This window comes from Megascapheus bottae, chromosome 3 (genome assembly GCF_031878675.1).
Source record: "Megascapheus bottae isolate mThoBot1 chromosome 3, mThoBot2.hap1, whole genome shotgun sequence".
Taxonomy (NCBI): Eukaryota; Metazoa; Chordata; class Mammalia; order Rodentia; family Geomyidae; genus Megascapheus; species Megascapheus bottae.
In genome coordinates, this window is record NC_143511.1 from 50,194,262 (window position 1) to 50,206,579 (window position 12,318).

Here is a 12,318-nt window from a genome sequence, read left to right on the forward strand (position 1 = left end):
CTGAAGTATATGTGGAATTGTGAAATTTTCATTATCAAGTTAAAGTTAACACAATGCTTGACACACTTTCCTGTGGGTTTTTTTTTGCCACAGAGAACATAGTTTCTAAAATCAACCATCCCTGAATATAATTTTCTTTGTTGAACATTTTTCTGTCCACGATGGACCAAGGGAGGGTGAGAATCTTTGTCTATTGCATCAGATCATAAACTTGTTATGTTGAGCTACACCCAACAGGAGATGTGCTAATACAGGACACTGTCTCCTGACTAAGCCACTTCTAAGCTTGCAGACTTGACGTAAGCAATTTACCCTACTCTGGGCCTTTTTTGGAAAAGAAACTATAATTGCATCTGCTTCCAGACTATTGCTGGAATTCCGAAGATTGACATTCAAATCATTCAGTTCATTGTCTAAAATACAGACCGAATCAAATAACTATTATGTATTTTTAGCCATGATCAAAGTAAATAATTTGCATTCTATTTTAGAAGGCATTCCAGCACTACAGTTACATAAAAAGTCACCACTTAGCAAGATGACTTTACTGTATAGCTTACTTTTCATCTCTCATATCTCAAACAGAAACACTGTGTGGGTCTTTCAAGCCAAATGTAAGTTGTTTTTCTTTTCACTACAATATTAATTCCCTTGATTAAAGAGTAAGATGACCATTGGACAATTTCTGAACTGAATAAGCAAATACAAAGGGGATGAAAAAGCTGGGTTTGTTGAACAGGCATTACCCGTTCCAAACTGATGAGACAACTTTGGGTTAAGAATAGTGAAGACAGAGGAAACACTAACATTTCAACATATTCTTTTAGACATGGACATTAATACTAAGCTTCTGGATTCGGGAAATTGGCCTCCACCGAGGACACTGATTTCAGTGGTGTACCTTTAAGTGAAATGAAAAGGCCATGAAAAGAAAGCATGCCTTTCATGTCACCTGTTTCTGTCCTCAGTGGATTTCCTCATCTCCCAGCTACAGTCCCCTTTCATTTGTGTGATGCTTTGTTAGGTTGCTTTGTTTTGTTTTCTCTGGGAATCCTGCCAACTCATGCCTCAGAGAAGGTTTGAAATGATGAGATAGAAAGTTCTGAGACAGTGTTACATTCTCTTTTCTTCCCCCAGGTTTTTATTTGTTTAGCTCCTTGCCCTGTCTTGTATCTTCTCTTTCTTATGTAGTTCCTCTTCAGCTAGAGATTAATTACTAAGTCACTAAATCATACATTTTGCAGTGATGCTTAACGTGCTCCAATTCACTGTAGGAATCTCCTGCAGCAACTCTGGCCCATGATTAGACTCCAAAAGTCTTGCATACTTCAGAACAGGGAAGTTCATCACCATCCTGGGTGCTAGTTAAATCATTTGAATTTTGAAAAGTCATTTTCTTACAACTGTAATGCTGTAGTCATTCTAGCTAATGAAGGTGCCCATGTGTTCACACAAGCACATACTGCTTCCCCCACCTTCTCTTTATCAGGTCTAGGATCTTAATTTCTGAACACTATGAAGAAATTAAGGTATGGAAGGGACAGTCGGTCATAAAAACTTAGTTACATAGTTTTTTACACAGTTCATTCATTTATGAAAAAATAGAACACAGCATGAGCAACTCACTGTATATATTCTAGGTTATAACACACACAAAGTACTACCTTCACAGGTTACAGTATAACAAGAAATAGAAATGTAAGAAAGATATTAACTGTGTGAAATAATAGTGTAAAACGAGACCTATAACAAAGAGACTTTTTTTCCTATGTGGTTGATCAGAGATGTGTTTCTGAGGAAAGAAATACTTTCTCTGAGACCTGAAAAAAAGTAAGCAATATCTAGGCAAGAATGTCTGTGTGAAGGAAACAGGATCAGGGACAGAGGAGGTGGGAGGGGGTGATGCCTTCTAAGCTGGCGATGGAGTACTTCAAGCAGTTAAGAAGTGGGGAGGAACTTGATATATTAAAGGAATTGTAGCAAGACTGGAGGGATTAGACTTTGAGTAAGAGAAGAGACTTCTAGGATGAATCAGAGTCTTGGCAGGAATCTGACTTTATTCTGACAATACTAAGAAGCCAGGGAGAATTTCAAGCTGTGAAGTCCTATGTTTCCAGACGTTTTACTGCTATGGTCACTCTCTTCTGGACAGACTGTATTTACCCACCATTCTGCTGCAGCCGTGGGGCAAAGCCCTGGCCATACCCTGCAGAGAGCATCAGCCACGTCCTCAGCAGGCTGAGCACCATGGTTTTGGCCCGGGGTGTTGGAGACTTATATCCCAATGCAACATTTGCTCTGGCGGCAGTTTGTCACTCTGTGTTGTCTGTTAGGCAGTGTGGTTAATTTAAAAAACATTTTGAGTTGGAATTTTGGTCACAGATAGACTACAGTAACTGGATTATAACTATAAAGAACCTCGTGTTACACTAAGATACCTAGGTTTCAATTCCTCTCTCTTTCTCCATATTATTTAATCTGTAAGGTTAGGGAGTTTTATTGTCAGTATGATCTTTAACTCTTCCTCAAAATTTTTTTATAATTTTGAGAATAAACTTGAAAAATATAGAAAAATATAAATCAAACAAGTAAAAATAAAAACTCGAAAGATTATTCACTATTAGTGCTACTTATATCACTTGTTAGGTCTGATTTGCTAAATATGAATTTTACTGCAATTTAGTTTCAGAGCGTGACTTATTGTTAGGTCATGAAAACCTATTTTCCAAATATCACCAAATGACCATCTTATGTTTCTTCTCTCAGGTCCCTGGATTTTAAATTTAAAAAGAAAATGTACAAAAATAAAACCCTCAAATACACTTAAAGCTTCTTTTAAAAATGTACATATATGGGGCCAGGAATTTGGCCTAGTGGTAGAGTGCTTGCCTAGCATGCACAAAGACCTGGGTTTGATTCCTCGGTACCACATATATAGAAAAAAAGCTGGAAGTGGTGCTGAGGCTCAAGTGGTAGAGCTCCAGCCTTGAGAAAATCCAAGGACAATGCTCAGGCCCTGAGCTCAAGTCCAGGACTGGATATATATATATATATATATATATATATATATATATACACACACATATATATGTTCATATATATATATATATATATGTGTGTGTGTTCATTAAGGCGCTTGGCTAATTTAAACCAACACTTCTGTTTGCATTGTTGTTGGTACTGGTGGCGATGATGGTGTGAGTGTGTGTGTGTGTGTGTGTGTGCTGATTTTGGGGCTTAAACTCAGGCCTAGGCCCTGTCCTTGAATTTTTTTGCTCCAGAGCACTCTACCACTTGAGCTACAGCTTCTTATTTTATTTATTTGCTCATTTATTTATTTGTTTATTTACTAGTAGTTAATTGGAGATAAGAATCTTATGAACTTTCCTTGATTCTTTTTTTTTCAGGGAATTTGTTGTTTTATTATCACAAAGGACACGGAGAAGAGATTCACAGAGTGAGTGGTGTGAGAAGGGTGCCAAGTTCCGTGTTTTCTGCACCTGTCTCAGCAGTGGTTTGAACCTGGTAACAGGTTAATTTCTGAGCCAGCTCACCTTCCTTTTGGGGGATGCTGCCACAGTGCCTAGGGCTCACCCAAGTCAGGCAAGCACTTCACTACTGAGTTGTTACTCTGCCAAACTGACATAGTTATTTTCTTGAGGTGCTAGGGATGGAACTAGTAGGTAAATGCTGTGCCACCAGACTATATCCCCCAGCGCTTTTGCAGACCAATATAAAATTCACTTGATGTCAGCACCTCATCTACCCCTTTTTCTTTGGGTTGCTGGTCCTGGGATTTGAACTCAGGGGATAGGTGCTCTTCTGAGATTTTTTTGTTTAAACCTAAGGCGGTTGCTATACCACTTGAGCCACAGCTCTGCTTCCATCTTTCTGGCAGTTAACTGGAGGTAAATCTCCCAGGCTTTCTCACCCAAATTGGCTTTGAACTGCACTCCTCAGATCTCAGACCTCCAGGGTAGCTAGGATTACAGACATGAGCCACAGGTCCCTGGCCTTTCTTGAGTTTCTAAAGACCCTGGACTTGTTGGTATCCATCAGTCAGCTCTGGGTTTGGAATATAGGCATCCAACTTTTTTCAGAAATTCCCTGTAGGAAGTGAAGGGCACCACAGCCTTCTCCTGGAAAGGAGGGAGCCCCACTGTGGGGGTTGCTCTGGGCCACCCCCAGAGCGGTAATGCTCTGCCCAGGGCAGGAGTGGTCCCACAGGGTCAGGACTACACTAGAACTCCTAGAGTCCAAGTGGAGCACAAACCCAAGGGCTTTAACTTACAAAAGTCTCTTGCTGTGGTCTCAATTTTATTCTTTGAAAATAGCCTCCCCTGTCTTCATCTATACCAAACTAAATAGAGACTTCCTGGAGAAGGCAGTGGAGTCCTCCAGAGTCCTGTGCGGTGAAGACTGTGCTGACGCTGCTGAAGGCCTCAGTCGTCCTCATCTTCCTCAGACTCCTCCTCAGACTCAGGAGCACTCTCGGGAAGGTCATCTTTCATCGACTGACATCTTCCGGACTGTGCATCCCACATGTATTGGATGGTCACCTTGAACTCAGCCATCTCATACCCAAAAGAGTTTCAGAACTCGGGCCTGCTCCGGTGTCAGCACATCCCCCTCCTTTCACACCTCATAGTCAGACAGCAAGGTCACCACACCCTTTTGGAGGGCAGTAGGCAGGCTTAGCTGCCTCAACTGTGGCTCCATGGTGTGGGGGAACTGCTCCAGAGGCCCTGGGTCCAGGCTCATGGTGAAAGCTGCTTTGTTACCTGCTAGGGCAAAGTCCACCTGTGTGTATTTCCTGAACCTCACTCATCATCCTTTGTGCGGTTGGTAAAAAGAAGACCAGCTTCACCCCTCAACTTCTTGCTGACCTGGTGCAGGTTGTCTTTGTATTCATTAGATGGGCTTTGTCCCAAGGCCACCGTCATCACCTTGTTTTTGCCAAAGAACATCTGGCTGTGCTTCCAGGCCTTCCAGATGCCCTTCAGCTTGCTGTTTCTCATGTTGGCCACGGAGAAGATGAAGTGGTACTTGTTTATGTCTACACATTTCCAGAGCTCTTCTATCAGGTTCTGTTTCAGTTCCCAGCCTTTTTTGGTGGTTTTGGTTAGGAAAACTTTCTTGTCCCGCTTGGATTTAGGCATCGCGCTGGAGACACGTGCCTCCTTGATTCTTTTACCATGATTCTCTACAGATGAGGGTTGTGAGCCATCCACTGACATCTCACCATTATGTGTTTGGAAACATAGAATGAAATTTAACTTTGTGGCCTAGTGGAAATATAAGTACACTATTATCATAATTTTATTTTGAATTATTACAATGTTAAAGAAATTAAATTTTTTATCCAATGCTGGGGCTTGAATTCAGGTCCTGAGAGCTGTCCTTGGGCTTTCTCAAGGCTAGAGCACCATTTCTGGCTTTTTCTCTGTATGAGGCACTGAGGAATCAAACCTAGCTCTTTGTGCATGCTAGGCAAACACTCTACTACTAGCCCAAACTCCCAGCCCCAGAAATTAAAATGTTTTTTTAAGCCACTTATACTTCCTTTTATACAAACTGCCAGTTGTCATCTTTTTCCTATACATTGTGGTCCTACTGATTTTCTCATAAATAACCTTAACTTTTTTGTATGTCAGAATTTTAATCCTTAGATTGCAATAGAACTTAGAAATATTTACTTGATCTATTGGAAACGTTTGTTTGTAATTTTTCAAAGTACCAACGAATCTTGAAAAGATAGCCTTAGGTGTGCACCTTCAATTTGCTACCTACTAAAAAAAGAAGTAGAGATTTCCTTGTATGATTTACTTTCTCTTTCAGCTTGACACAAGTTTAGAATCAGCAAGAAAAAGAAAAACAAAAGCTTCACTCTGAATAAATCTTATATAAAATCCTTTTAGAAGCAGTAAGAAAGAAGTAAGGAGGAGTCTTCTTTCTCTAATAAAACTAAGCACTTTAAAATGCAACAAGAGGTATGAGTTTGGGCCTGCAAAGACTGAATTCCAAGACTTGCCTCAATATTTTACTCTCTCTCTCTCTGTGAGTGTGTGTGTGTGTGTGTGTGTGTGTGTGTGTGTGTGTGTGTGTGTGTGTGTGTGTGTTGCTAACCAGATCTCTGGAAAGGAAATTAGTAAGATTCATATGATACTGTTCTGTGATGGGTAACGTCTCAGCTACTATCAAATGATGTTATAAGTTTTCGTTATAACTTTTATTCTACTTCTAAATTTAATTCATTTCTCCACAGAAAAAAATATAGGGAGGCTGGGAGTTTGACTTAATGGTAGAGTGCTTGCCTAGCATGCATGAAGAGCCAGGTTCAATTCCTGCGTACCACATACATAAAAAAGCTGGAAGTGGTGCTGTGTCTCAAGTTGTAGAGTGCTAGCCTTGAGGAAAACCCAAGGGCAGTGTTCAGGCCCTGAGTCCAAGGCCCAGGACTGGCAAAACACACACACACACACACACACACACACACACACACACACACACACACATCAAACAACTCTAAATCTTTCTTCTCTATAAAATGGAGACAAAAAGTTCTCCATACAGAGCTCTTATTAGACTAACCCTAACAGAAAATGCAGAGTATGGAGCCAGTACCAGAGCATGGGAGAACTCTATAATGCTGAACTCTGCTTCCCCTCACCCTCCGGTTAGGGCCATGAAAGACTGAAGGTTTTCAGAAACAGCAGATGTGCCTCTGAGTGTAGGGATTGTACCTCATATGAGCCATAACACCATGTCAGAATGACAACTAAATGGAAATGCATATGATTATATGATTATCACAGTTTTCATATTATTTATTCATATTTAACAGGCATTTATTTGAGACAGGGTATCACTATGTAGCCCAAATTGTACCCTCCCAGCCCACCGCCAGTGGCTCATAACTGTAATTCTAGCTACACAGGAGGCTGAGCTCTGAGGCTCATCACCATTCAAACCCAGCTTGAGCATGAAAAGACCGTGATACTTTTATCTCCAATTACCCACCTGAAAACTGGAAGTGGTGCTGTGAGTCAAGTGGTAGAGTGCTACCCTTGAGCTGAAGAGCTCAGGGACAGTTCCCAGGGGGAAAAAAAATCCTCCCAATTCTACCTTCAGAGTGCTGAGATTATAGGCATGAAGTAGCATGCTATGTAGACTTCAACAGTGTTCATGATACTCAAATAAATGGTTTGAAGTTCTTGTCCTCCACAGAAAAATAAACACTGTTCTTGCATAAATGCTTCGAGAAATATTTAATTTTACTACTAGATCTAGATCTCTCTGCTGTGCTGCGTAAATCCTAAATTTCCCTGGTAACAGAGAACAATAATGCAACCATTTAATACTGAAGAATGGGTGAGATCAATATGCAGTATGCTGGATGATAATTCAGAGGAACCAGAGAAAATACTGCATTTACCCAGGTAAGTATAAAGACAAAGATTCTTACAACATAGAGTGGCATCATGTAGTGACAGGATTCTGGTACATGTGTCCTTTTATGAAATATTTCACTAAAGAAAATACCAATTAGAAAAGCCATTTATCTTATGAAGGAATTACTGACTAATGGATGACTACTGTTTTCTCTGGAAATTCAAGTTTTTTGTCACTGTTTTCAATAGTAAATGAAGTAAATTTTTTAGGGATTTGTTTTAATGGTCGGATAATTCTAATTTTCTCAAGAAATTGTTTTTTTAAGCTGAGTATCCTCAAAGCTTTACAAAATTGAGAAATTTTATTTTAGAGAAGAAGGTAAGAGGTTTTCTCTCAAGTACTTGATATATTTTACTTATTAGAAAAGGAATTTTAAGGATTTTATATACTGCCAATTCAATAGACTCTTCAATAATGGAATCTCTAATTATTAAAGCTTTTTAAAAGGTAATTGTCTTATGAAACTGGGCAAACTTCTAATTTGAAGACTATTGGTTTGAAAAACAGGTTTTTGCTTTGTCCTATCTTTTTTCCTTACTTCTTTCTTCCTTTTTACTTCTTTCCTTTCTTCCTTCCTTCCCCATTCCTCCCTACCTTCCTTTTTCCCTCCCTCTGTCTCTTCCTTCCTTCCTTCCTTCCTTCCTTCCTTCCTTCCTTCCTTCCTTCCTTCCTTCCTTCCTTCCTTCTTTCCTTCCTTCCTTCCTTCCTTCCTTCTTCCCCCTCTGTCATTATCCTCTCTGTCTTTCCTTCTTTCTTTGCCTTTTCCACCCCAGATACCAGTGTCTAAACTCAGGACCTCTCAGTTACTCAGCTAGTGTTCTATCATTAGAGCCATGCCTCCAGCCCTGCTTTTCATTGAAGAAGACCTTCACAGACTTTTCTGTCTGGTTGGCTTTGAACTTCAATATTCCCAGTTGCAGCCTCTTGTGTAGCTAGGATAACAGCTGTGAGCCACTAGTTACCAGTTCAGTTTGGTCATTTCTAACTGCTCTGGAAAATCCCCAAATCAATAATATTTTACTTATTTCTGTTCATATTTCCAAAGACAAATTTGGTTTAGGTACATTAAATAATTTCCCCTGGAAGAGCTCTTTATTTCTGGGAGATTGGGAGAACCCTGCTTATATATTGGGTTCATGTTTGATGTCTACAAATGAAATTAGCACCATTCAATTAAACACTAAATTTTAACTAAACTGTAAAATATTATTTTTGTTTCAAATGTGGTTTCTTTATACTGTCAAGTTCTTGTCTCTTCTTACCCAGTTATGTATGTGACTTTCAGTGAGTTGTTTGCTGAGTTTGATGAGTACAATATCATTGCGAAAAGTAACCTTCCTAGACTAGGAATCTTGTACATTCAGGAAGCCAAGAAAACTAGACAAGTTAGAAAGAGAACAAAAACAAAGGGCTAAAAGAAGAACAAGAAAAGGAGAAGGCAAGAAAGAAAAACAAAGGGAAAGATCTCAGGGTGATGTGCATGTATTTTAAATTGGAGACTTTCTACCAGGCCCCCCCCTCAGTGCATTTTGACAAATTTGATTTAATCTCAAGGCAAGAATGTGGAAAATTTTTAAAAAGAAACCTGGGAAGTGACAAAAATGTGTCTTGGCATCTTCTAAGCACAGGCAATGTAAGACATTTTATTATATTTTAAGTGAAAGCTTATCACTTGCAAAAACAATACCACTAGTAATGCTGATTACATCTTTAAAACAATAACTGCTCCTGAGATTATGCAAAGACAGGAATCAATTTTCTTTCCTACCTTCATGCTTTCCAACCACTACTTTCTTCTATTATGCAGACAAATGTAGAGGAACATACTTGACTTAAATTTACAGCGTGTAATAGAATTGTTTGGTACAGTCAGAATTCAGCTTGATTGCTGTATCTATTAAAATCCATTCCAAATGGAAGAATGAAGAGTGAACAAATGCAGCAATGTGTTCTCTGGGGACTGTGTTGAAAATTAACTATACAATATGTAGTGGGAATGAGAGGGAAAAACTGGGAGAAAGCAAGGAATGGGGTGACATTGCCCAAAAAGAAATGTACTCTTGGGGCTGGGAGTTTGTCCTAGTGGTAGAGTGCTTGCTGCACAAAGACCTGGGTTCAATTCCTTGGTACCACATACAAAGAAAAAAGCCAGAAGTGGTAGAGGTCTAGCCTTGAGAAAACCCAAGGACAGTGCTCAGACCCTGAGCCCAAGCCCAGAACTGGCCATAAATAAATAAATAAATAAATAAATAAATAAATAAATAAATAAAAATGTACTTTACCTAACTTATGTACATCACCTTTATAATAACAATTCTTAAAAAAATTGAAAACATTCCCTCATTTGTAATAATGAGGACTCTCTTAACAGAGGACTACAATAGCTCAAAACCTAGATACATAAGGTCATATATATAGGATGAGGCTAAATGAAAGGATCTTTAGGGTGTGGAAACAAGAGCTTTGTATTATGTGATTGTTGCTCTTAATGTACTAGGTTATTTCTCTCTTTTGGTGCCCTTTGGTTAATCTCATATTGTTACTCTATCTGACTTTGTTACCTGGTATATTGTAGATAGTTTTATTTGTTTATTTGAAATAGGAAAGGGGAGGGGGGAAACAACATGATTGGGAAGGGGTGGGAGAAGGAAATAGGGACAAAAACATGGGAGGGAGTGTCAATGTGTAAGAAGTGATATACCCTCTGTCTGGCGAATGTAACTGTAATCCCTCTATACATTACAATAAAAAATAAAATAAATTGAAAACATTCCAAAATCATAGAGAAGGTACTATGAAATTTGAAACTGATTCAACCTGCAAAATGTACCAGACATTTGATTAACCTAATTCATGTACATATTTTGCTTACTGCAGTTCGTTAAGTAGCTTGAATTTTTACCTTCCCCCTTTGCTTCTTCATTTTTAGCTCATTCTGAAAAGTATAAAAAAGAATGCCAACTATTCTTTCCTTTTCTTCATGTCTTCGTTGGCTGATAGCTTGGAATTATGATACTGACAGATGCTTTTAAGTAAAAAGAGTGAAAAGTAAAAAACAAGAAATATTCTAAACTTTTAGACAAATTAAACTTTTAAAAATGATACTGTACACATTACTTAGTTTATATCACCATTAGAAAATATCTCAGAATATTTAGAGAACGTTTGCCTTTTGCTTCCTTGCTTTGCATTATGTCCCAGGAAGGTTTAAGAAGAAAATCACAGAACATATTTGAGCTAACGAATAATTTGATCATTTTTATATTATTAGCTTTCCTATAGTTTACTAAATAATCCAGAACAAAATTTTATTAACTTTTTTTGGAGAAAAGTGGGGGAGGAAGAAAAGGAGAAAGGAAGTTGGCAGGAGAAGAGAAGGGAGGAAGGGAGACAGTAAAAGAGGGAGAGAGCAAAGAAGGAGAAAGAAAGAGGGAGAGAATGCTCATCAGAGAAGGCTGCCTATGAATGTTGTGCCAGTGTTGTGGTAAGCAGAAAACAAAAATTTTTGATTTGAACACAGTTGTACTGTTGGCCTATTAAAACAGCTTTTGGGGATATATAAAGCTTACATTAACTTATCTGAAAGTAAACAATAGCAGAAAAAGCAGGATATCCAAATGATAGAACTGTACCAGAATATATATTTATACATGTTTCTGCTGCCATTATTTAGCCATATTAGATGTTCACCTTCCTTCTCTGGAGTCTGGAGGAAAGTTCATGTTTGTTAAGTGTAATTTTCTTATTTTTGTTGCTTGTATTCCTAACATGGAGTAATGCATATGGTGTCTCTGTGTGTAGTTGTATGGTACTAGTCACTGTTATGTTAAACTACACATGGAGGATGAGAATAGCTTTCAGTAAGGCATAACCATAGGTCAGTGATCAACTGTCCATTGTCAGTGCATATTTAAAAGTTTGATTTCACCAAGGAACTTCCCTGAATGCCTGACAATGAAGAGAGAAAACAATCTATGAGTATCCATACATTTGTGAATGTCATAGCAACATGATGGAATCGTTAGGAAATGTTTATATTTTACATTTATTGTTTATGCAGTTTGAATATAGTTCCATTTTGTTTTACAATCCTAAATGTTTTGTATGCAACCTAAGCTTACTTTCTTTGATTCTCCCTTCTCCCGACACCATAAAATGCATATGCATTAGAGACTCAGGAGAAAAGACAAACTACAGAAGTATGGTTTTCTTAATAAAAGAATTTATCCTGTGTATGTATATAAGTATATTAAAAATAAATGTTTGGACAAGTTCACAAACTATGAATGAAAAAAGTAAAATTACACATACATGCAAATATATATGTCTTTGTTGACCTTCCAATGAAAATTATATTTGTATTATTTTTTATAACAGCCACATAAAATCATTGCTTGGATATTTATGATATTAATGTTTGTGCATAAATTATTGAGTGCCTTTTGAGCATAAATAATACAGAATACTATTCAGAAAAATTCTACATTCTCATTCTAATTTTACAAATATTGTAACAGCACCAATAGTGGTTGAGTCTTAATAGTTCATTATAATTGAACATTGAGTTTCTGTGTAAGATTGACAGGTATTCCTACTCTGTAGCAGATGGTGTAACATAGTAGTTAAGAATTCAGACTCTGGATCCAGACTGCGGAGTTGACATCTTGACTCTGCTCTAATGTTCCTAAAGGTTGCATAACCTTGAGAAAGTTACAAAATCAAAAGAGCACAGTTTCCTTATTTGTAATACAGCCATATCAACAGTACTTATTTCATTGAATTATTGCAAGGATGAAAGGTGTTTAAAGCGGTGCCTGGTTCACGTAGATAATTAAAAAATCTCTGTTCACGAGCATCCTCCTGTGT

General features: G+C 38.1%; 1 pseudogene; it reads right to left on the reverse strand.

Moving 5' to 3' along the window:
• Window positions 1-4,442: 4,442 nt before the first annotated feature.
• On the reverse strand, window positions 4,443-5,159 carry LOC150065471 (mRNA turnover protein 4 homolog pseudogene; annotated as a pseudogene).
• Between the last annotated feature and the right edge of the window lie 7,159 nt (window positions 5,160-12,318).